We start from the raw sequence: 22,756 nt of genomic DNA, 5'->3' as shown, positions 1-22,756 counted from the left end.
CTTAATAATCTTAACCTTTCTTTCATCATAGCCATAGAACGGAGATAGAACTTCATTTTTTGCAGAGCCAGTTGGTTGACATATGGTCAGTCAGCAAAGTACCTACAACTACCGTTAGACGATTGCTCAAGCAAAGATTTTACAAATCTTCCTCAGTCTTCCGGAATGTCCATGTTTCAGACATACTTTGCCAAAGCCTTGAATACCGTATCTAGGGGGGAGGCTAGGGGGTTTTGAACCCCCATTAAATGTTTGTCTGACTTATAAAAACGTAACAAAAATGAATATAAGCAAATTTTCGAAATATTTTAAAGGTTTTTTTACCCCTCCCCCCTAACCACCCCGAAAGAAAACAGATACGTTCTTGAATATCGTTATCACGATTTTCATTACGCCAAAGGACTATTAATATAAGCCTTGAGTTTACGGATAAGAGAATAGGTGCATATAGACGCATTACATAGAATTGGCTTTCAACACCCTCTTCTTTATCCATTATTTATTTGTCAGATAGTTGACAACATAGTGACACTTTTGGTAAAACATTCTTATACTCCTTTACGCAAATTTTTGTGGCTCCCTTAATCCCCTTAAATAGCCCTCGTAATAAAAGTGGATGTTTAAGACTCTTTTATAATATCAATTTTAAACTTTGCCATAGCAAAGCCCTTTCTTCTTTCTTAGATTTTCTAAAAAGAACATCAAAAGAAAAAGTAAGCTCACTTCTTTTAAAGCGATTTGCAAATGATGGACATGGCTATTTCATTTTTTTTTTTTTTTTTTTTTTTTTTTTTTTTTTTTTTTTTTTTTTTTTTTTTTTTTTTTTTTTTTTTTTTTTACTTATTTAGAGTAAAGTTAAATTTGTAACATCCACTAGTTCCCCTATGACGTGTAAAAGCTAAGGGAAAATAATGTTTTTGTATATCCAGGCATAAAAAAATATACTACAAATCCCATAAAATTTTCATATTACTTTTAATTTAAGTTATAATAGATGTCCCCTCCCCTCTTTCATTTTAAAAGTGTCTTTTTTTATCTTCATTAAAAAAAAAAAAGTCAAAATTTTCTCTGGGTGTTAAGAACTAAGATGTGATAATGGTGAGACAAGGTTTATTCATGAATAATTAAGCAGCGAAATAAATACACTCCACCAATCCCTAATAAAGCTCCATAGCCCGTAAAGGACAAGGAAGAATTCTTCTTATGTGTTTCCATTAAGAAAGAATGGCAAATTTACCCTCCCCTACCAGATTTGGAAAACGATGTCTAACGGTATTTTAATGTTTTTAATCAAAACAAACGATCCTCTGCCCCTTTAAATTTTTAGAATATTTTTTGTATCTCCATTCAAAAAATCCCCCCCCCCCAAAAAAAAGTGAAAAGTCAAATTTCTTAGCGCTCTCTGGATATTAAAATGAAAATAGGATAATAGGTAAGATCATGTTAATTCTTAAATAGTCAACCAGCAACACCAATGGTCTCACAAAGCTCCATGGCCTGGAAAGATAAAGGGAAATACTGTTTCAGAATTTCAGTTAGAAATACCAAAAGCAACAAAATTGCTGCCCTCCATATTTCAAAAAATACCTTTGGATGGTATTTTGACCTTTTTAACAATTTTCTTTTCTTACTGGGTCTTTAAAATGACTTATTTGCATCTTCATTAAAAAAAAAAAATACGAACCTTTCCACCTAGAAGTTGGTAACGAGAAGGGGAAAAGACATAAGAGGGGCCACAGAACCAAATTTTGTTGTCAGTAATAAAGATTTCACGCTCAATGTAAAAATACTTGTTTTCTGCCAAAACATGGGTGGTAGGGCAAGGGAGGGGGAATGAAAAGTTTCCTGTACCAACTCATGCTGCAGTATACCTGATCTATACTCTCTTTTACACCATATTTTAAACAAAACTCGTCTTATCAAATTTTTTTGGCATATAGGGTATATATAGGGTATTAAACAATAAACTTGGATTCTTGCTGAATTTATGAATCTCTTTCAAAATCTAGGGCCGTAAAATCTGATCCAAACTCATTCCGTTCCAAGTCCATGTATCGCACAAAGTCGGTGTTCTCTTCTAGAGAAATTAGAAATTATTTAAAGCTATATCTCAAGGCTTCTTAAGCTAATATACAAACAAAAAAGGATGGCTACTTCAGTTCCAGACCACGCAAGACAATATTTGCTTCATTTATTTAATTAACATGTGGAAAAATTTAAGGCAGGAAAAGAAGGCGACACCTGATCCTTTATGTGGGATATTTGAAGCCAGTAAAATAGGCGAATACTCTTTGAAAATAAATGTGTTTTATAATTCCACTTTGTTTCTTTTTTGTGAGTTAAGATATCAAGCTTTACTTTTTAATAACACCCTTGGCCAACCAAGAACTATTTGGGAAAGAAGAAATATGGAACAAAATTGTGATGGTCACCCTAGAATATTGAAGAATTCTCCCTTTATCAGAGTAGTCCCCGAAGTCACACCGAAAACCGATGGTTCGCCACCAAGAATCTTTTAGCGCATCGCCACCGAAAAAAGTTCAGCGCGCCGATGCCGCCACTGATACGGTCGATGGCGGCGGGCTGCCGGAGATTTCAAGCCCCGAATTATTTCTGATACTATTGAGAGGCAAATATAATACAAAATTTGCTATCTAAAAGTAAATGCAAAAATTTTGAATCCTTTCAATATGTTTTAAATTTACTCGTCAACAATGGACTTTAATTTATCATTCGCTTGTTTCTGTCCTTTTTGTTACACTATAATATTTTCTAATTAAAATGAATTTCGACTAGCCATGATATTCCTCGAATACCTTATTTATAAATGTTTTACCATATTCAAAAATACAGCTATTCTACAAAGGCCTGAAAATAAGGTAAAATTTTTTTTAAGTAATAAAAACCCCCTCCCCCACCCAAAATGTTTTTTATACATGTGTATGAAAGCATGTACAAAGGGGAAGAACTAAACTTATATACAAATTCTTTGTCTTCTTAACAGCCTTCTCAAAAAATTTGAAATCTAAAATAGCAATGAATTCCTTAAAAGATTTTGTGATTTAGATGAGGCTTTTGATTCTGATGCGCAGTTGCCGATTGTGCAGGTTGCTAAGGGTCTGCCACCTGTGTTATCAAGATATGAATAACGCAGGTCCCTAGAACGGGGTTTGCCCACAAGGTGGAATGCAACATATAGTATGATGCATGATTATTCATAATTTATTCATATTGATTATTCATATTCATTATTCAATACAAAGGCCCTCTGGTAAGTGTTTATGTAAAATTGATGTTCTAAGTGATGAGGAATATGAACTGATGCATGACCTTTGCTCTCCAAATCTTTTTACTACAGTCGAGGCTATTGAGGGAGAATTCTTCTTACCCTAAATGTTGCTCTGCTCTATCAGGGCGTCCTGAAAGGTCACCTTGAGGAGCAACCGAATGATAGTAGCTGTATTTTGCTTCTGAAAGAAAATGTGAAAAACAAGTTTGACTTTCGCTTCCCAGGGGAGAATCTCATGGTGACAGCTGCTCTTTTAGACTTTGAAATAGTCAAATAAATGAAATTAATAAGCTTTAAACCTTTTTGATGGTTCACTGACAAGAAGGGAATTATTGTTCAAAATGGTTAAACCTCTAGTGCTGGTGGTTGATGATATAAGTTATTTTTATTATTTGAGACCTGAATTTGTCCAATCAACACTCCAGGTCCCTCCATTCAATTTATGGTTAGCATTTTATTACAGCAGAAATCCTTCTGTACGAAAAGAAGAGGGTCCTCGATTGGTTTTAAGGGAGGCCGTAACCTCTGGTGCTGCCGGTGGATCAGCTACCCAATCAGTTGTGTGAATAGAGCTTGTGGGTTTTCTCAGAAGAGCAGCAACTCTAAATCTTCTCATGGTCATACATGAAAAAAACGAGGCTGCTCGATAAAATAATGTGTCAGAATGACAGTACAGAAACGACGAAAATGATGATGTGATTAAGCGTCAAGTAGATTAATATCCAGGCTTGTCAGCTCATACCGAAATATCAGAAGATCCTAACCTAGTTAATATAATCAATCCACTCATTGCCTTCTGGAAAAGACACTTTACTTATCTGCCATGGATTTGAGCCTTGGCGAGAAAAGTTCTATCGATGGTGGCAACAAGTACCACCACAAAAAGGGATTTCATGGGTGCAGGACCGATTACTGCTGTTCAGTTCAATGCTCAATGCTGCTAAGTTCTATATTGGCCCCACACCGTGTAAACAAACTTAATTTTACACATGATTACTACAAGTTTGTTCAAAGCTTTAAAGGAAAGTCATAGGGATTATTTCTAGCTAAGTGTTTTAAATGATTTATTCTGGCTAATTAAAGTGCCTGATAATTGACAAAATAAGTAAGTTAAAACTTAATTCAAATTAAACCCTGAAATTTAAAGCCAGAATTAAAAATCTAATAACATATAATGCTTTTCTTTATAAGATGTTGCAATTTTTTATATAAAAGGTTTTCTTTACAAAATTTTACAACTGTTCTTAAAGAACGGCATGCTAAGTTTTCTGAAAATTGGCTCAAAATTTTCCAAAAGACCCAAGTTAAACTTGGTTAAAACTTGGTTAAACTTGGTTAAACCAAGTTAAACTAAAGTTAAACTTGGATCGTTTTGTTTACCCGTTTTGCTTACCCACCATGTTCAAGTACGTCAACAACCGCGGTATCTTAATTGCTGAGATGGGGAGGAAAACAATGGGGAGAACATTGTCAAAGGAGAAGGTTGAAATTTTTAATTCAAGACTTTCATTGTATCACCCTTAAGTAAGAGGATTCAACCAATTTTAAATTACCTATTTTGTCAGATTAATTCAAGTATCAGGCTGTTTAAGGTCTTGCTATCAACCATTTGGGGTAAAAGATTGTTTGTAAGAAGTTAAGATTGATTTTTGGTATTTTGTCCGATATTTGGTCATGCTAATGAAGCTAAAAAGAATTCTGGGCTGAATTGTGATAAAAACTGATATCAATTCAGTTTTCAAAACGTTTTAAAAGTAGGCAAGAAAAATAAAAAAAATGAACCAGCACCGATAACTTGATGGCACACCGCCGATAATTTCTCGGCAGCACGCCACTAAAAAAAATTCGATGCCACTAGCAGCGGGCCACCGGCATAATTGGGTCCACTGCCGCTGAATTTCATTTTGGCTCGGCTTCGGGGTTTACTAGACCAATAGCCAAAAAAATAATCTTTGGAAATCTGTCATCCTTATCCACAGAAGGTGCACTAGCAATCTCCACCCTTCGCTCATTATAGCCCTAGAAAGTGGGACTGAACGACAGTTTGTGTACAGCCTACTATTTGAAACACGGTTAGTCAGCTAGGTACCCAAGACAATCTGTAGGCAATTTCTCTGGAAAACTTCTAGCAAATCTTTATCTGTTTCCCATGTTTCTATGTTTTTCCATATCTTCCATATTTGACCACTGTCATCACTGTGGTTTGCGATATTCCAACTTTGGTTTGCAAACTTGTCTTCTTATTCTTCCAAACTTTTTTCAACTGTGAAAAGACACCCAGAGCCTTGGCTATTCTACTTTTACATCTTCACTGTTCCCATCGTCTTTACTAAAAAGTAAATACAGAAAAAAAAATTATTAACTCGACATTATAGTATATATGAAAAGGGCTGCCCCCTCCTCAATGGTCCGCTCTTTATGCTAAAGTTTTTTATTGTTTTATAAAGTGCAGTTGTGACAAAGAGTCAAACTTTAGCGTAAAGAGCAGGGCGTTGAGGAGGGGACAGCTCCTCTCATATACAGAATAATTTCTGTTCGTTTTAAGTTTTAATGTCACTCTTGACTTTTAGTTAAAAAAACTTGTTTTTTTATATTTAATTTCTGAATGTTTTTTAATTAATGCAGGTTCTGATTTTGGCTCAACGTACATGAATAATTAAAACGAAATTTGCATATTAATTTTACTTTTTTGGCTAAATGGCTTTCTTAAAGTTTTGATCAGACTATTTTGAAAAAAAAGGTGGGGAGGGGGGCAAGTTGCCCTCCAATTTTTTTTGGTTACTTAGAAAGGCCACTACAACTTTTGATTTTATTTACAAACGTTTTTACTAGTAATAAATATAAGTAACTTACAGATTAACTTACCTAACGAACTTCTATATTTTTATATTCTTATTACGTATTTGAGGGGGTTCGCCTCCTCGTCAATACCTTGCTGTTCACACTAAAGTTCAAATTTTGTTCCAATTCTTTGAAAATAATCCCTGAATCACAAAAGTTGTTTAATTAGAATAAATGGTTCTTTTGAAATTACTAAAAATACTTTAGCGTCAAGAGCGAGGTATTAAGGAGGGGAAAACCCCCTCATAAACGTGATAATTTATGTTCGTCTTAAGTTGTAATGTTTCTCCTTACTTTCAGCTAAAAAAAACTTGTTTTTTCTTATTTAATTTTTCATCGTATTTTTAAATAATGCTGAAAATTCAGCAGCCTCTTCATGAAAAGTCTCTTACCCCATGATAAATTCCTCAAAGGAAAGACCCACCCAATTAACCCCCCAACCTCTCCCAACACCCGAAAAAATCCCCCTGAAAACGTCTGTATACTTCCCAATAACCAGTACTATATGTGAACAATGGGCAAAGTTCATAGCTTGCAACCTTTCCCCTGGGGAATGTGGGGGATTAAGTCGTCCTCAAAGACATAGTTATTAGATGTTGCGACTGTGCTGAACAAAATGACTATCTCAAAATTTTGATCCGGTGACTTCAGAAAAGATTGAGCGTTGGAGGGGGCCTAGTTGCCTTCCAATTTTCTGGTCACTTAAAAAGGACAATAGAACTTCTAATTTCTATTAGAATGAGCCCACTTGTGACATTTTAGGAGCACTGGGTCGAAACGATCATCCCCCTGAGGAAAAAAGCATAAAACAAACAACAAATAAACATGCATCCTTGGTCTTTCTTCCGGCAAAAAATACAAAATTCCAGATTTTTACAGATAGGAACTTGAAATGTCTTCAGTGAGGTTCTCTGTTACGCTGAATCTGATGATATGATTTTTCTTTAAGATTCTATGACTTTTGGCGGGTGTTTCCCCCTTTTTTCCAGACTAAGGCAAATTTTCTCAGGCTCGTAGCTTTTGATGGGTATGATTAAACTTGATGAAAATTATATATTTAAGATCAGCATAAAAATTTAATTCCTTTGATGTATTTATTGGCATCAAAATTTCTTCTTTAAAATTTCAGTTTCTATTGAGCCGGGTCGCTCCTTACTACCAGGAACTGTTTGATACTACCAAGGTAAGTGAAGCTGTCCACTTGATCGATATTTTTGTTATTCTATTTCAATTTTCATCCTAACTTATTCCTAGCCTTAGCGACTTAGTCTTCTTAAAATTAATATTCAAGCTTATTATAGGATCCAGAACTTGCAAAACCTCAAGAGTTCATTCATTTTACTCACACTTTCGTCTAGGACACTTAAATCATTATTTTTCTCCATCTAATTCCTTGTTCTCCTGTTGCCTTTCCTGTGCTTCTTAGGACAAATTCCGTCAAAATGCTCCATGAAAATGAGAATACAACCCTGCTTAAACCAGATACTAACCTCATTTCATACCTTAGCCGCAGCAGTGTTATTTTCGTACATGCTAATCACTTTAGTGTATTCCTCTGGCATATCATACAAGGAAAAGACCTTCGCTAAAGCTCTTCTATCAACTGGATCGAACGCTTGCTCATAATCTATACAACTTAGGTATAAAGGTATTGAGAACTCAGGCACATTTCAATTATTAACCAAAGAGCTCAGCATGTATATTAAACAGTAGCGAAAATTTCGTTCAGAAACAAGACATATCACAGCGCGCGGAAAGGGAAGTTTCCCTTTGTGTCGCAGCAATAGCGTCAGTTGCTACCACAGAACAAATATCAAAGAAGGCAAATTCATGAAGAAAGGTTTGCGACTGACGTGTCCCAAAAATTTTTAAAGGAAAGTATCCGAATTTTCGCCAGTGTTTATTACGTATGCTGTGCCTACGAGTGACAATTTGTTCAATATATCCTCTGCTCTTTCTATAACTGCATTGTTCATCTCTTAAAACTTTGTCTACAGCGTCTCTCAGTCTAAAAAGCATCATCAATTGTCAAAACTAAAACTGTTAGGCACTTCCCCTTTTTCAAAATCTTATTAGTGTCTATTTAAATCAATTTTAAATATTAAATTGTTTAATGATATAATTAGATTATAATATCAAAGTAGGGCTATAAAAATTAATACTTTTAAGCATTAACTTTTAAGAAGTACTTTTAACATGAAATGAGGGCTTACCTTTCGATGGAAAGTAATTGATCCAGCTGGTTTCGTAAAGGCAAAACGGTCAAAATATTGAAGTATTGCCCGAAATCTGGCTTGTTGGCTCGGACTCCTTAAAGAAATCATATTCTCATGTTATTGAAGTTAAGTATTGCATTTTTAGCTACTACAATATTTCAATGTAAACAAATAAAAATCAGAAAATCAAGGTAATAGTAAATACAACACAATAGCAAAGAGGAGTAAAGCAAGTAAAGTGAAAAGTAAGAATAAAAATCGGAAGTAAAGGCAAACAATTAAATATTTAACTATTAGGATAAATTTTGATTAATATTTTGTACAATTAAAAAAAAATTACATTAGGTTATCAACTATTATAATAATAACTAAAAAATTAAATAACTGAGTGAAATGAGACAAATGAAAAGGGAAATCGAAACAAAGGAGAAATTAAAACTTTAACAGCCGATACACTGGTCAAATTGTTTTATAAAAATTAAATAAAAAACAACAGCCGCTGTTCTTTGAGTTAAAGTCTTAAATCTATTTAAGAATACTTCTCATTTAAATTCAACAACCTATTTGGTTGATCAACCCTTCTTAAAAAATCATGAAAAAAAGTCAAACTTCACCGTAAAGAGCGAGGGATTAAGGAAAGGGTAGCTTCACTTACATCCGGAATAATATCTGTCCCATTTGGGTTTTTAATGTTACTCGTTGCATTACATTGAAAAACCTTGTTTTCTGCTTAATTTCTGATCGTTCTTCAGATCGTTCCGGGCAATCCCCCTCTTTCCCCCAAAGATCAAATCGAGCCGAAACATTTCCTTCCCTAAGAAAACTTCTTCCTAAGGAAAATAACACACACACACACCAAATAGTTACATCAAAAGAAATACATTTTTACGTTGATTCTAAATATATAAGTTTCATAAAGTTTAATTTTACCTATCAAAAGTGACGAGCCTGGGAAAATTTGCCTTATTTTAGAAAAAAAAGGGGAAAACACTCACTAAAAGTTAAAGAATCCTAACGAAAATCACACCATCAAATTTATTGTATCAGAGAACCTTACTGAACGTTTCAAGCTCCTATCTACAAAATGTGGGATTTTGTATATTTTTTTCCAGAAGACAGATCACGGATGCGTGTTTATTTGGTTTTTTTTCCAGGGGTGATTGTAATAAGAATGATCGTATCAACGCCTCGCTCTTTACATTAATTTTTTTATTGTTTTAAAAAGTAGAGTTGTGAGAAAGAGTTAAACTTTAGCGTAAAGAGCGCGGCGTCGAGAAGGGGACAACTCCTTTCATATACGGAATAATTTCTGTCCGTCTTTCCTTACTTGCAGTTAAAAAACTGGTTTTTTTTTTTGTTTAATTAAACTAAGAGATGCTGTAGAAAAGATTATAAGAGAAGAACAGTACCGTCTTAGGAGGAAAGACAATAGAGAAGATAATACAGCACTGGGGTTTACAGTCCGCACCTACATTACTGATGGTCGTTTTACAGTCCTTCATCCAGGAATTACTATTGGGGGCGGGAGGGCTATGGGCCTATGTCCTATGCTTTTGCACGACCTTCCTGTTTACCTTTCCCTAATTTCTCCAGGTACCCGTTTAGAGCTAGTTCAACTCTTGCTGAGTTTACAGAGTTACACCAGTGACCCCCATTCCAAATCAAATAACCTGTGACACCAGGACTCGAACCTGTCCTCACGGTAAAAAGATGTAAAGTCTAGCGCACCAGCCACTCAGCTAAGATGGATTTTTAGGAAAAGAAGAGGATATATTGACCAAACTTTCAGCCTATGTGTAATAATTGAATTGTCTGAATCATGTGACCCCTTTGGTCCTCAATTTTGTATATTACTAACAGACATTTAACTCAGTGGATTTAGTAGTCCTATCCTTTCATGGTATGCCAAAAAAAAACAAGAATAATTTTACAGCGGTAGGAAGTCAGTAGTTGTTTTAGCTTGGAATTGGGAGGTAAGCAGGGTTATATCCCATCTCTATTTATATGGGTTACTTTGAGAGACTTACTCCAAAGAGACCTAAAAAAGACAATGGAACATCATTGCATTAAATGGGACGGTAAAAAAGCGCTCCTAGACTTAATTACGCATATGATTTAAGTACCATATACGAAAATATTCGTAGAATAAGTGAATTTTAAGGAGATGTAAACGTTACATTTGCAAGTCGTCAAGTTTAGGAATGAATTACGATTAAGCTTGGAAGTTGGTAATGAGAAGATTGATCAAGTGGATAATTTTACTTATATGGATAGTCTTATTAAGGAAAATGACAGATGTATTGAATATGCAAAAAATGCAATGGCCAAGGCCTGAGGTGGTTTCACACATTTGAAAAAAAGACTGGGCGATCAAGAAAAGGTCTACAAACTAAGAATCAAAATTTGGAAACTAACGGTAGTAGTCGTCATGTTTCCGAAGCGTTGACGCTTCGAAAGGCAGAGGAAGATTTGTTTGCTGTTTCCCACTGGAATTCCATAAAGATAATTGCCATTTGAGTGGTCATATGTAAAAAAAAAAAAAGTTATAGGAAAAACGTACTACGATCCCCATTTTCAATGGCAATTTTGAAAGAAACGTTGTGATAATAGGCCACCTTTTGTGAAATAAGTATTGCATATTGGCAGAGAGAGCTTTTTAGCCATCAATTTGGGGCCAAACAATAAATAGATTGTACTTTAATGGGTATCATAAGATAGGATTCAAAAGAAACTGAAACTTCTCAGGGGAGGAGGGGGGTTAAAAGAGTGGAATTTGAGAATATTGTTGTTGAGTGGGAACGCAAGCAGGTGTGGTAGCCTCAAGTGAAATAGTGCCACATTGAGTTGCTATTAGTAATAGTAAATCCATCACATTTGTTAATTACAAAGTCATACTTTGGATGGGAGTGCTCGTGCACAAGGTTCTCTTTGTTATAACCAATATCAACTAAATAACTCAATGCATATACATACACATATAACAATAAAAAGTATAAAAAAATACAAAATAAATCTCTCTCGTGAACATATATATATATATATATATATATATATATATATATATATATATATATATATATATATATATATATATATATATATATATGTTCACGAGAGAGATTTATTTTGTAGCCTGTTTGGACTTGTATTACATAAAAAAAACAAGTTTTTTTAACTGAAAGTAAGGAGCGACATTAAAACTTAAAACGAACAGAAATTACTCCGTATATGAAACGGGTTGTCCCCTCCGCAATCCCTCGTTCTTTACGCTAAAGCTTTTAATTGTTTTAAAAAGCAGAATTGTGGCAAAGAATCAGACTTAAGCGTAAAGAGCGAGGGATTGCGGAGGGGACAACCCATTTCATATACGGAGTAATTTCTGTTCGTTTTAAGTTTTAATGTCGCTCCTTACTTTCAGTTAAAAAACTTGTTTTTTTTATGTAATTTCTGAACGTTTTTGAATTAATGCATGTTTGATTTTGGCTCTCCACACATAAAGTATTATAATTAAATTTGCATATTAATTCCTTTTTTCGCTAAATGGCTTTCTCTTAGTTTTGATCAGACGATTTTGAGAAATAAGGGATGGGGAAGGAGGCTTAGTTGCCATGCAATTTTTCGGTTACATAAAAAGGCAACTAAAAATTTTAATTTTTAAAGAATTTTTTATTAGTAAAAAATATACGTAACTTAAGAATTAACTTACGTAACAACTTTTATATTCTTTAATTTTTATTATATATATGAGGGGGTTTGTACCCTCGTTAATACCTCGTTCTTTACACTAAATCGTAAGTTTTGTCACAACTATTTAAAAATGAACCCTGAATCAGAAAGGCCGTAGAATAAATAGTTGAAATTACTAAAAATACTATAGCTTAAAGAGCGAGGTATTTATCTCCTCTAAATACCTCGCTCTTTATGCTAAAGTATTTTTAGAACCCCTCATATGCGTAATAGTCTCTGTTCGTTTTAAGTTTCAATGCTACTCTTTACTTTCAGTTGAAAAAGCTTTTCCATGTTTATATTTTCATTGTTTTTTTTATAGTAATTTTAGAAAATCCTGCGCCCTTTTCATTGAATTTTTGTTCCCCCATGACATATTTCTCCAAGGAAAGATCCACCCACATAGCCCCCTCCCCTCAACCCCACCCCCAAGAAAAAACCTGGAAACGACTGTACACTTCCCAATAACCATTATTATATGTAAAAACTGGTCGAAGTTTGTGACTTGCAGCCCCTCCCCCAGGGACTGTGGGGGAGTAAGTCATTCTCAAAGACATATTTATTATGATTTTTGACTATGCGGAACAAAATGGCTATCTCAAAATTTTGATCTGTTGACTTTGGAGAAAAAATGAGCGTGGGAGGGGGCCTAGGTGCCCTCCAATTTTTTTGGTTACTTAAAAAGGGCACTAGAACTTTTCATTTCCGTTAGAATGTGTCCTCTTGCAACATTTTAGGACCACTTGGTCGATACGATGACCCCTGGGAAAAAAAAAAAACAAACAAATAAACACGCACCCGTGATTTGTCTTCTGGCAAAAAATACGAAGTTCCACATTTTTGTAGATAGGAGCTTGAAAATTTCGCTATAGGGTTCTCTGATACGCCGAATGCGACGGTGTAATTTTTGTTAAGATTCTGTGACACTTAGGGGGTGTTTTCCCCTATTTTCTAAAATAAGGTAAATTTTTTCAGGCTCCTAACTTTTGATGACAAAGACTAAATTTGATGAAACTTATATATTTAAAATCAGCATGAAAATCTGATTCTTTTGATGTATATTTTAGCATCAAAACTCCGTTTTTTAGAGTTTCGTTTACTATTGAGCCGGGTCGCTCCTTACTACAGTTCGTTACCAAGAACTGTTTGATTAATTCAGTGCTATGAACTTGAATTAATTCAGTGACCGCAGGCAATTCGGTTGTTATTTCATAATATTTGCTATGGCTCAACTTGACCTAGATTCAGAGTGGATATATTTTTTTTTAAACCTGCATAATTCAGTAGTTTAAACTCGGATTATTCTAGTGACCATAGATAATTTTTGATTTCATATAATTAAGAAGCGTGCTGGGAACAAGCAGAAGAGGGGAAGTAGCCTCCCGTGAGCGACGTATTGTACCCGCCGGTATTAAGTTACCCGTAAATTGTGGAGAATATTTGAGGGGGTCCTTAAAACTTCCCTTGTTCCTAGGTTCCTTCATTCATTGTGAATCATCCCTGTGAGATAATTTATTCTGAATTAACTGACGCTTGATTACGAGCTTGGCTCACCCCTGAACTGATTTTCGGATTGGTTACTGCGGCCTGATTAGCAGCGAAAATGGATAAAAATAATATCGTTTGGAGTGCGGTATTGAACTTTGTGTTGAGGTCAATGCTCGCTGGCATAAAACACCAGCTGATTGTAAGCCATGCTGTGGATTTCTTCAGTAGAGATGACATTCTAAGTGCAAAAGAAATGTTGCTGGTAAAATCTGGTCTACCGGACCCCTTTCGCAAGTCTCTGAAAGATGATGAAAATGTTTTGGATATAGCCAAATTCTTTGTCAAGTCAGCAAAGGAAAATCGTACCTTGCCTACTTTCGTTATTTTTGAACCTAGAGAAGTCCCGGCTTGTATGGAGGAGGGATGCATAACTACTAAAGTAAACGACATGTTTCGTCGTTTTAACGGCTTTATGGAAGGTATTAATAAAGCTGAGTTCCACGTTTCTACCCATACCAGCCCCTCTAGTGAACTTTACGCTCCGCAAAAGCTATCATACTCCGTTGTTGTCAAAAAAACCTCCACCCTTGAAAACACCACTGGAACGAAAGAACTTTATCGAATCTGCATGTGGCGAAGCTCTAGACGCCACCAAAGTTGAACTAAGGCCTGGAAGGAACGGTTGGCGCATGGCTGTAGCTCACAAGGCTACGGCGGAAAAGATAGTACTAGCGATCAAAAACAAAAATTCAGAATCCGATGACAAAGTAAAAACCTCTTTGTACATAGGACTGATTTAAGGGATTCCTGAACCCCTTGACGCAGAGGTCATTCAAAGTCTAGTTTCTGGATGTGAGAAAGCCGAACAATGTGGAAAATCACGCGCATTCAAGCTTTATTTTCCAAGTCGTGAATCCCTTGCCATAAAACTGTCAATGAAAGTGGCTTTGAAAGTTTCAGAATTCAAGAATTCGTCTTTCTTCCGAAAAGTTGCTATAACTGCCATGAATCTGGCCACATAGCGGCCCAGTGTAAAAACGTGTTGAAGTGTGTCCATTGTGCTCAAAATAACCATGGTGCCACGAAAGAAAATCTCAGCCAGAATGCGATACGGTGCCTAAGCTGTACAAGCACCCGACACACATGCTACCACGCGAGCTGCCCATCTAACAAGTCAGCGAAGTTAATGACCTCAAACACCCAAGATGAATGAATTTTATATCGACAAGCGTTTCGTCTCCTGGAATATGAATGGTAGTCTTAGTACCAAAATTACCGTGCTTGAACAGCTCTGCCTCACCGAAGAATTATTTCTCCAAGAAAACTTTCTGTCAAACGACAGTAGAAATATATTAGATGCCTTACCCTCACACATGGTCCATTTTGTACTCGCAAAAAAACCTAATAAACGAGGGTGCCCCTCAGATGGACTTGCTATGCTAATAAGTGGGCATATCAACACCGAATTGTTCGCTAGTTCCGACCATTTCTTAGCAGTTAGAGTTTTCGAGACTGTTATAATAAATGTGTACCTGCCCACCGACTACAGAGACGATTGCTCCGAAATGAAGTTTGCTCTAGCCTGCAAAGAACTGGGGAAATGTATGAACAAAATTAGTGCTTCTCATCTCCATTGGATTTTATTGGGGTACTTTAATTGTGACATATCCAAAAGTGAAAGCTCGCGTTCAGCTCTTCTGCTTAGTCTGATTCCAAATGAAAGTGCTCTTGTACCGAAAGCGGGTGACTTCACGTACATTCACCCTACCGGATCAGTTTCTAACCTTGACCATGTCCTTGTATTTAGTAGTATTTTTAGTAGCTCATTAACAGTAGATGTGCTCCGTGAATTTTTTGTTTCTAGCCATTTACTGCTATCGTTCCGAATCAGTGCACCATTTTATCGAATGCGCTTAAATCGACCTTTAAAATGGAGAACAATCATTGAATGGAGTAAAACCGATTTGACTCAGTATCAGTACTGGCTTGATAATCTACTTTTGAAGATGAAAATACTTTTTGACTTGCTCCAAACATCAGTACCTATTCCCACGTCTGAAATTCAATAAACAAAATATGTACTCGTCACTTATTTCGCATGCGCTACTACAAGTGGAATCGCACTTTGTCCCTCGATCCAGAGTCCGTTCTGGGTCACAAGTTAAGGGCTGGTCCGGGAACCCATCCCTTGTTGAAGCCTGCCAGAAGGCCAAATTTTGGCTAGGCATATGGATAGAATGCGGAAGACCCAAGAACGGCATAGTGAACCAAATACGGATTTCCACAAAGCGCCATTTTTCCTAAGAACTGCAAAAACATAGAGCCGCTATTCGTTCTGATTTTTCAGAAAAGATAATGAGTAATCCGACGCTACTGTGGAAAAGTTTGACCCGCAACCAGAGTGAAAGAAACGCTCCATCAGCTGATATCTGTGCTGAGGCCTGGCAACAGCATTTTTTGAAAGAGTTTTCAGAACCTGATTCCAAAGTAGAATATCCCCTTAAATGTGATTTCAATCGGATACTGTCAAAAAAGACTGTACCCACGTTTATTGTTTCACTGTCTGATATTATGAATTCGAGGGGTACAGATAATATTTGTGCTAAACACATTCTTCTTGGAAGTCCCCTACTATTTTGTCACCTTAATCTCATGTTCCAAATGGTATTCACAACTGGAATAGTTCCAACCCCGTTCTCTTCTGGTCGTCTTACTCCTATTCCAAAAAAAATAAATCACTGAATGAGTGTTCTTCATATTGCAGTTGCTACTACTTTCTGCAAGATTTTTGAAACATTCGTAATGCCAGAACTTACAGATAAATGCTACATACCGCCATATCAGTTTGGCTTCCAAAAAGGCGTAGGGTGTGCCCACGCTCTTACTGGGCTATCGTCAATACTTATAGATGCTGATAAGTCTGGTGATTCAATCGTCCTAGGGAGTCATGCTGTAAGCCATGCTTTCGACTCTCTGATTCACGCACAAATTCTCCTTGAGCTATATAAACGGGGAGTTGACACCTCTGCCATTCGTGCTTTGAACGATATGTATAACCATCTTGCTGTTGTAATCAGGCTACCTGATGGGACAATAACAGGGTTTGTTATTCCAGTCTTTAATAACTGTATCCTGAACGTTCAGTCCAGTGTAGTTCCTTCGTGTATTTTAAAAGGGATTGACATGTCACTTATCGCTTATGCAGATGATATTTTTAACCCCAGTCGAACAGTACAATCGTTCAAAAGAAATTTTGCTATTTTAAGTAAAGAATATGCTAAGATTAACCTTACATTGAATAGAGAAAAATCGGACGTGGTTCTGTTCAACTGGGTTGAAACTCGAACAGGATTTACTATTAATCTCGACGGCGCACCAGTTTTCCCAAAATCACCAATGAAATATTTAAGGCTTCCTATCGGTGACACTCTTTAAGCAGCTAGAAGGCTCTTGATCCTTCATTTCCAACGTCGAACAGCAACTGCATACGGAAGCTTGGTAGCAAACAAATTTCGACTCATTCGCAAACTGCTAGCGAAACTTTGCAATGCTTCTACAATCCCGAATCTTCTATGCCTTGCACCTTTTTGGCGTACGTTTACGATAACCGAGACGAAGGAGCTCTGGCAAATCTATTTCCGGTATGCCAAATACCTGCTTGCCCTTCCACCATGGTCAAGCAACTCCTGGGTCATTAAAAGATACGGCATCATAGACCCGAATGCTTCTATCAGAGAAAGCATAGAAGCTTATAATAGTAGAATTGGGTCCTATTTTGGCGCTATTTCGATTCAATGAATGTTTTGCTTTTGTATGCTTTAAGTGTTTTTAGGTAAGGTGAAGTGTTGCAAAGTTTTTTGTTTAGTTTTTTAGGTCATTTTCTTTTCCCTCTTTTCTTTTATTCACATTATACTCCGTTTTTCATGTGTATTATAACGGGTTATAAATAAATTCAATTCAATATATATATATATATATATATATATATATATATATATATATATATATATATATATATATATATATATATATATATATATGTAAGCAGAAGTTCGTCTATTGAAGACGGCCACTGTGTATGTGACCGAAATATTCAGAGATTTTTCGTTTATTTCAAAGTCAAATAAAAGCATTTATTTCTATCGAACTGTTATGTATGTAAAAAAAACTGGCGCACAGTTGTAGATTAAAAATAGCATCTCCAATAGCCTCGTCTTACATAAAACGCACAAATAAAGCGAACCATTTAAAAATAGGTTTACTAAGTTTATCTATTCGACCCGACAAAGTAAAGTTGAATAAACATAGTTTCCCTAAGGAATTTCATTCACCTGATATGGACTGGATCCATCAACAACGAAATTAAAGTTATATGCTTCTCAAAGAAAAGAAAAATACTAATTTTTTGTGTCTCTGATCAGATTGAAACTTACAGCCATCATTCGTTTGGCCAAACGAGTGTAATGTACAAAAAAATTTGTTGCTACTCCCCTCCCTGAAAAAAAGTGGTCCCAAAAAATTTCCCAAAATCCTTCTCTCTTACCTGTCATAAAAAAAGCAAACTACTCTGAAGCTGGTATATTAATTCAATGACATTTCAATTATTTCTCTAGGGGGGAACCCTTCATCAGACACGAGTTCAACCAGTCCGAAATGTAATTCGGATAGTGTGGCCGCAGATATGCGGAGGGTGACCAGTACATGCCACTCGAAATAGATGTTAAAGAAACAGAAATATTGCAACAATGAATTTCTCTTATCAAACTGGAAGTTATTTCATGATACATAACTAAAATATATGGATGAATATATATTAAAGTAAATATATAAAATATAAAAATACTATGCAAATATATATACTATATAATGGACATAAAAGAAATATGTACTATACTAAAATAAATATTCTAAATAAAGATAATTTTTCTAATTACAGTGGCCTGTCATAACATACAGAAAGAAACGATCAAAAATGGGTTTTTAAAGGCCACATGAAAATACTGAAGAAAACACAGAAAGCAAAATATTTAGACAGAACAACAGTCACTCTTCTTTAGCGCGAACAAAATAATATGATCAAGGAAAAAGCAAAACCTAAAAAAAAGAAGCGCGGAAAGTACAACAAACCAATGAAATTTTTTTTCGCATTGAAGAAGAGAGGCGGTTGTTCTCTCCAAATATTCGCTTAAGTAAAACAGTTCAAAATAGGGATGATACTTTTTTATTGACAGTGAATAGATATAAAATTATTTAACTGGATATTTCGAACACATATACAGTTATCTAAATATTCGCTTTCTCTGTTTTCTTCAGTATTTCCATTTGGCCTTTAAAAACCCCTCTTTTAATCGTTTTTTTTCTTTATATTATTCTAAATAAATACAATAAAATAAAACATACCTTGAAAGACTGTTATAAAACCGTGAGAAGCTGAAGTCAATTAAAGTTGGGTGACTTTGAAGCGTTCTTTTTGGGAATGCACACAGCAATGAAAGTCCGAGTAGAGAGGCAATGAAACTTCTATGGAGCGTAACACTATCCACTATGAAAGGGGAAAAGAAATAAATTTTAAGTTTAAAATCATTATTTCCTAAATCCGCCAATTTAGTGAAAGCTAGAAATGCCTTCATTAGCAAGAATATAAATATATTAAGTCAAATATATTATGGATTATATATACAACATAAGTTGGCTTTATATTTTCTATTTAAAAAGAAGGATTTGAAATATAAAATTCAGCGTAATGGAAGAAGTTTTTATTTTACTGAATGTGTGCCATTAAAGCCCTTAGGTATATTCATTATGTTGATCCTACCCATTATCTCACTGTTTGGCCTCGGTGTTCATTTTTACTTTTTCTGTATTTTAAATTGTGTTTCTTTATTTATAGTAATTCCTGATTATTTATATTCGTCTTAAGTAATAAATTTCACATAGTTTTATATTCTAAATTAAACTGCACATACAGGTTCTATTCAACTGAAAGTGACGAGCAACATTGAAATTTAAAACGAACAGAAATTGTTCTGTTTACGATGGGATTGACACTTCCTAATTACCTTGCTCTTCATGCTAAAGTTTTTCAGTACTTAAAAAGTTTCTTATCCTAATCAAACGTTATTCTAATGAAAATTCTCCTAAGCCTACTTTCATTTGAAAAAAAGACTTGTCTTTTTATTTAATGCTAGGTCGTTTTATAAATCATGCCGGAAATACCGATACCGTGAAAAATTTAGCCCGAAGCCCCCCCCCCCAATGAAGTCTCTCCTCTGAAAAATTTTGAACAACCAGTTCAAACAAGTATATTTGACTGAAATCCTGAAAAGAAACGCTGAAAATACCTCACCCACAGAAAAATACCCCGGAAAATTCTTACGCCACTGAAAACTTACATTATGGCAAATTTCTAGCAAACAACTCTTTTCCCTGGAGCTGTAGGGGGTCATGCCATCCCAAAAGGCATAGTTACTGGAACTTTCAACCATGCCATTACATTGGCCCTACATCTTTCAATTTCTCTTTGAATTAGCCCTCACCCGATCTTCTAGGGCCATTAGTTTGACATAATCACCCCTGGGAAGAAAAAAAACAAATAAGCACACATCTGTGATACTTCTTCCTAAAAAAAAAAATTACAAATTTCTACACTTTTATAGATAGCAGCTTGACCTCTATTGTAGCCGAAGATTCTCTGCTATACTGAATCTAATGGTACGGTTTTCATTATGCTCCTTGAGTTGTGGTGGTGTTTCCCCCTTTTTGAAAATCGAGCAAATCTTCTCAGGTTAGTAGCTTTTAATAGATAACATTAATCTTATTGAACTTTATATAATTCTTTGATCGGTCTAACACTATCAAAATTAAGCTTTATAGAGTTTTGGTTACTATTGGGCCGACTCACTCTTGTTTACAGTCCGTTACCACGAACTGCTCGATTTTCGGCTTTCCATTGAAAAACAGTTTTTGTTAAGTTCTTACCTCCAATACAATTTTTTATCAGATCTTGGCAAATTTGATTTACTAAATTTTAGTTTAAGGTAATTTTGATTTGAAATTTAGTTTTATTCTAACTTTAATTTTTAGTTAGTTTGTACCTAATTTTATTTGGTTGAAAAAATAAATAGATTTATATTGCACCAATGCCGATAATTTGCAATACGCATAGGCAATTTCTAAAATCCATTTTGGCAGATCTGACGAACTTCCAGTTCTGTTTGGCAGTTCTTTTTATCCGACGAGCACGAAAACGAATGACACTTTCCCATTCCTCGACTCCATGAATTTTTTTTTCAATTGGCTGACGTCCACATACATATGTGACAGAAATAACGTTTAAAAGTTTCATTTAGCCAAAGGTGTAAAAATCTATCCCTCTGAAAGTTCCAATAGAATTAGCTTTTCTTGTTAATAAATAAGGGGGATAAACTAAAGCACAGTTTATCTTGATTATAAATAAATAAGGCATAAACATATACTAAAATATTTAAATATTAGGTTATTCAATGTAAATAAAAACACACACACACACACATATATATATATATATATATATATATATATATATATATATATATATATATATATATATATATATATATATATATATATATATGCTTGATACAAATAATAAATAAATAAAATTATCTTAATAACAAATAAATAAATAACATACCTCTTAATAAACAATATAGTGTGAATAAAAAATTCAGGATAATTTTGGATTTTAGGGGATTCATACCCCCCTCCTCCCCTTTTTACACCTCCGGCCGTAGGTCCAAGCGATATGAGGCCCAATTTAGAGAATGGAAAACACGAGTGAGGAGAAGAAGGCCAGGAAAAGAGCCGTTAAAACCGGAAGAGTCTGCAAAATTGCAAAAAAGTCTTGCAAAATAGGGATAAACTAAGACGATGTTTATCTATTTATCTCGAAAATCTTCTTGTAATTGTGAGACAAAGAACAATAAATAATTGGATGCAAGTGCAATAAATAATTTAATTGTCAAGTCCTTGTTAGATTAAGAAATATCCCAAATTATTACATACCCCATAGTCAAAAGACTCTATCTAATATTAGGATTATCCTCTCATCAGCATAAGCTTTTTGCAACTGATCTTTTGTTGAAAATTACCCTTCCTTGATTGCCTTCTTTGAGCATGAGCGGGTATGCTATCGGAACATGTAATGCTCTCATCTGCATAATTGTGCGGTATCATCCCAAATCAGGTGCGTCCCACCATTCCAAAAATCTTGCGGTATTTAGATGAATTTTGAACAGGAAGGTCACCAGTTTATTTGCCATTATTATCCTAGGTCATGTTAGAGACCTTCTTAATTAATATTCACAATAGGCTTAGCGAGGGGCTATGGATATCATTGTATAATCTGACAAATTTGATAATATGGTAAATTGTACGGCATCATCCCAAAACTGTCCTAAGTATCCCAAGTGACTTTTCCAAAAATCTTTGGGTATTTCCATGAAATTTTCTACAAGCATGCAATTAGTTTATTTTCTAACACTAGCCTAGATTGTGCTACAAACTTGTATACTAGGTATGCAGGATTGGGTCAGGCATGGAACTTGAAGCTATTGATATCATCTTTTTAATTCAGCAAATTTTATAATGCGGGAAATTATACGGTATCGTCCCAAATCTGTCCCCAATAACTTTGACTTTCTTTAAATGTTGTGGAATACCGACGGAAAATTAAATTGAAAAATCGCCAATTAATTTTCTATGATTTTCCTTGCTTAAATTTGAAGCCCAGTCGGACCATTTGCGAGATGGAGATTAGGCAGTGTATTTGCAGGGTATGGAGTTAGGCCTTGGGTATTTGCATACCAATGTCTTAATGGGAAAAATTATTACTCAAATAATGCCAAAGCAGTCGTCAAAAAACGAATGTCAGTAAATTTGTTGCCCATATAGGTTTTTACTATTAAAAAAAATCAATAATAATTATAAAATGAAATTTATCTCATACTCACCCTTCTTGATTGAAAAGAAGAACAGAAGACTTAATAATGACATGCATTTTTCTTTAATTTTATATTCTTTTCTTTGTTTTACCCTTAAAAGGTATCTAATCAATATATCATTTCTGTGCAAGTTACATCTGTAGCGTAAGCAAAAGAATTGACTAACATGATTTGATAGTTTTGTCTGCTTTGTTCCATCTTTTTTCCTTTTTTGT

General features: G+C 34.9%; 1 protein-coding gene across 4 annotated transcripts in view; it reads right to left on the bottom strand.

Moving 5' to 3' along the window:
• The window catches only part of LOC136038949 (uncharacterized), a 145,539-nt gene extending 123,816 nt beyond the window's left edge, over positions 1–21,723 (bottom strand). For all 4 annotated transcript variants that reach the window (XM_065722460.1, XM_065722462.1, XM_065722461.1 and 1 more), the window contains exons 1-3: positions 21,604–21,723; positions 18,961–19,102; positions 8,344–8,440 (exon numbers count right to left, since the gene is read on the bottom strand). The gene's annotated coding sequence lies outside the window, so the exon portion shown is untranslated. The remainder of the gene's footprint in view (positions 1–8,343; positions 8,441–18,960; positions 19,103–21,603) is intronic.
• Positions 21,724–22,756: the final 1,033 nt, after the last annotated feature.

This window comes from Artemia franciscana, chromosome 18 (assembly GCF_032884065.1).
Source record: "Artemia franciscana chromosome 18, ASM3288406v1, whole genome shotgun sequence".
NCBI classification, from domain to species: Eukaryota; Metazoa; Arthropoda; class Branchiopoda; order Anostraca; family Artemiidae; genus Artemia; species Artemia franciscana.
Note: the sequence above shows the minus strand (reverse complement) of the source record. Positions and strands in the feature narration are given on the sequence as shown.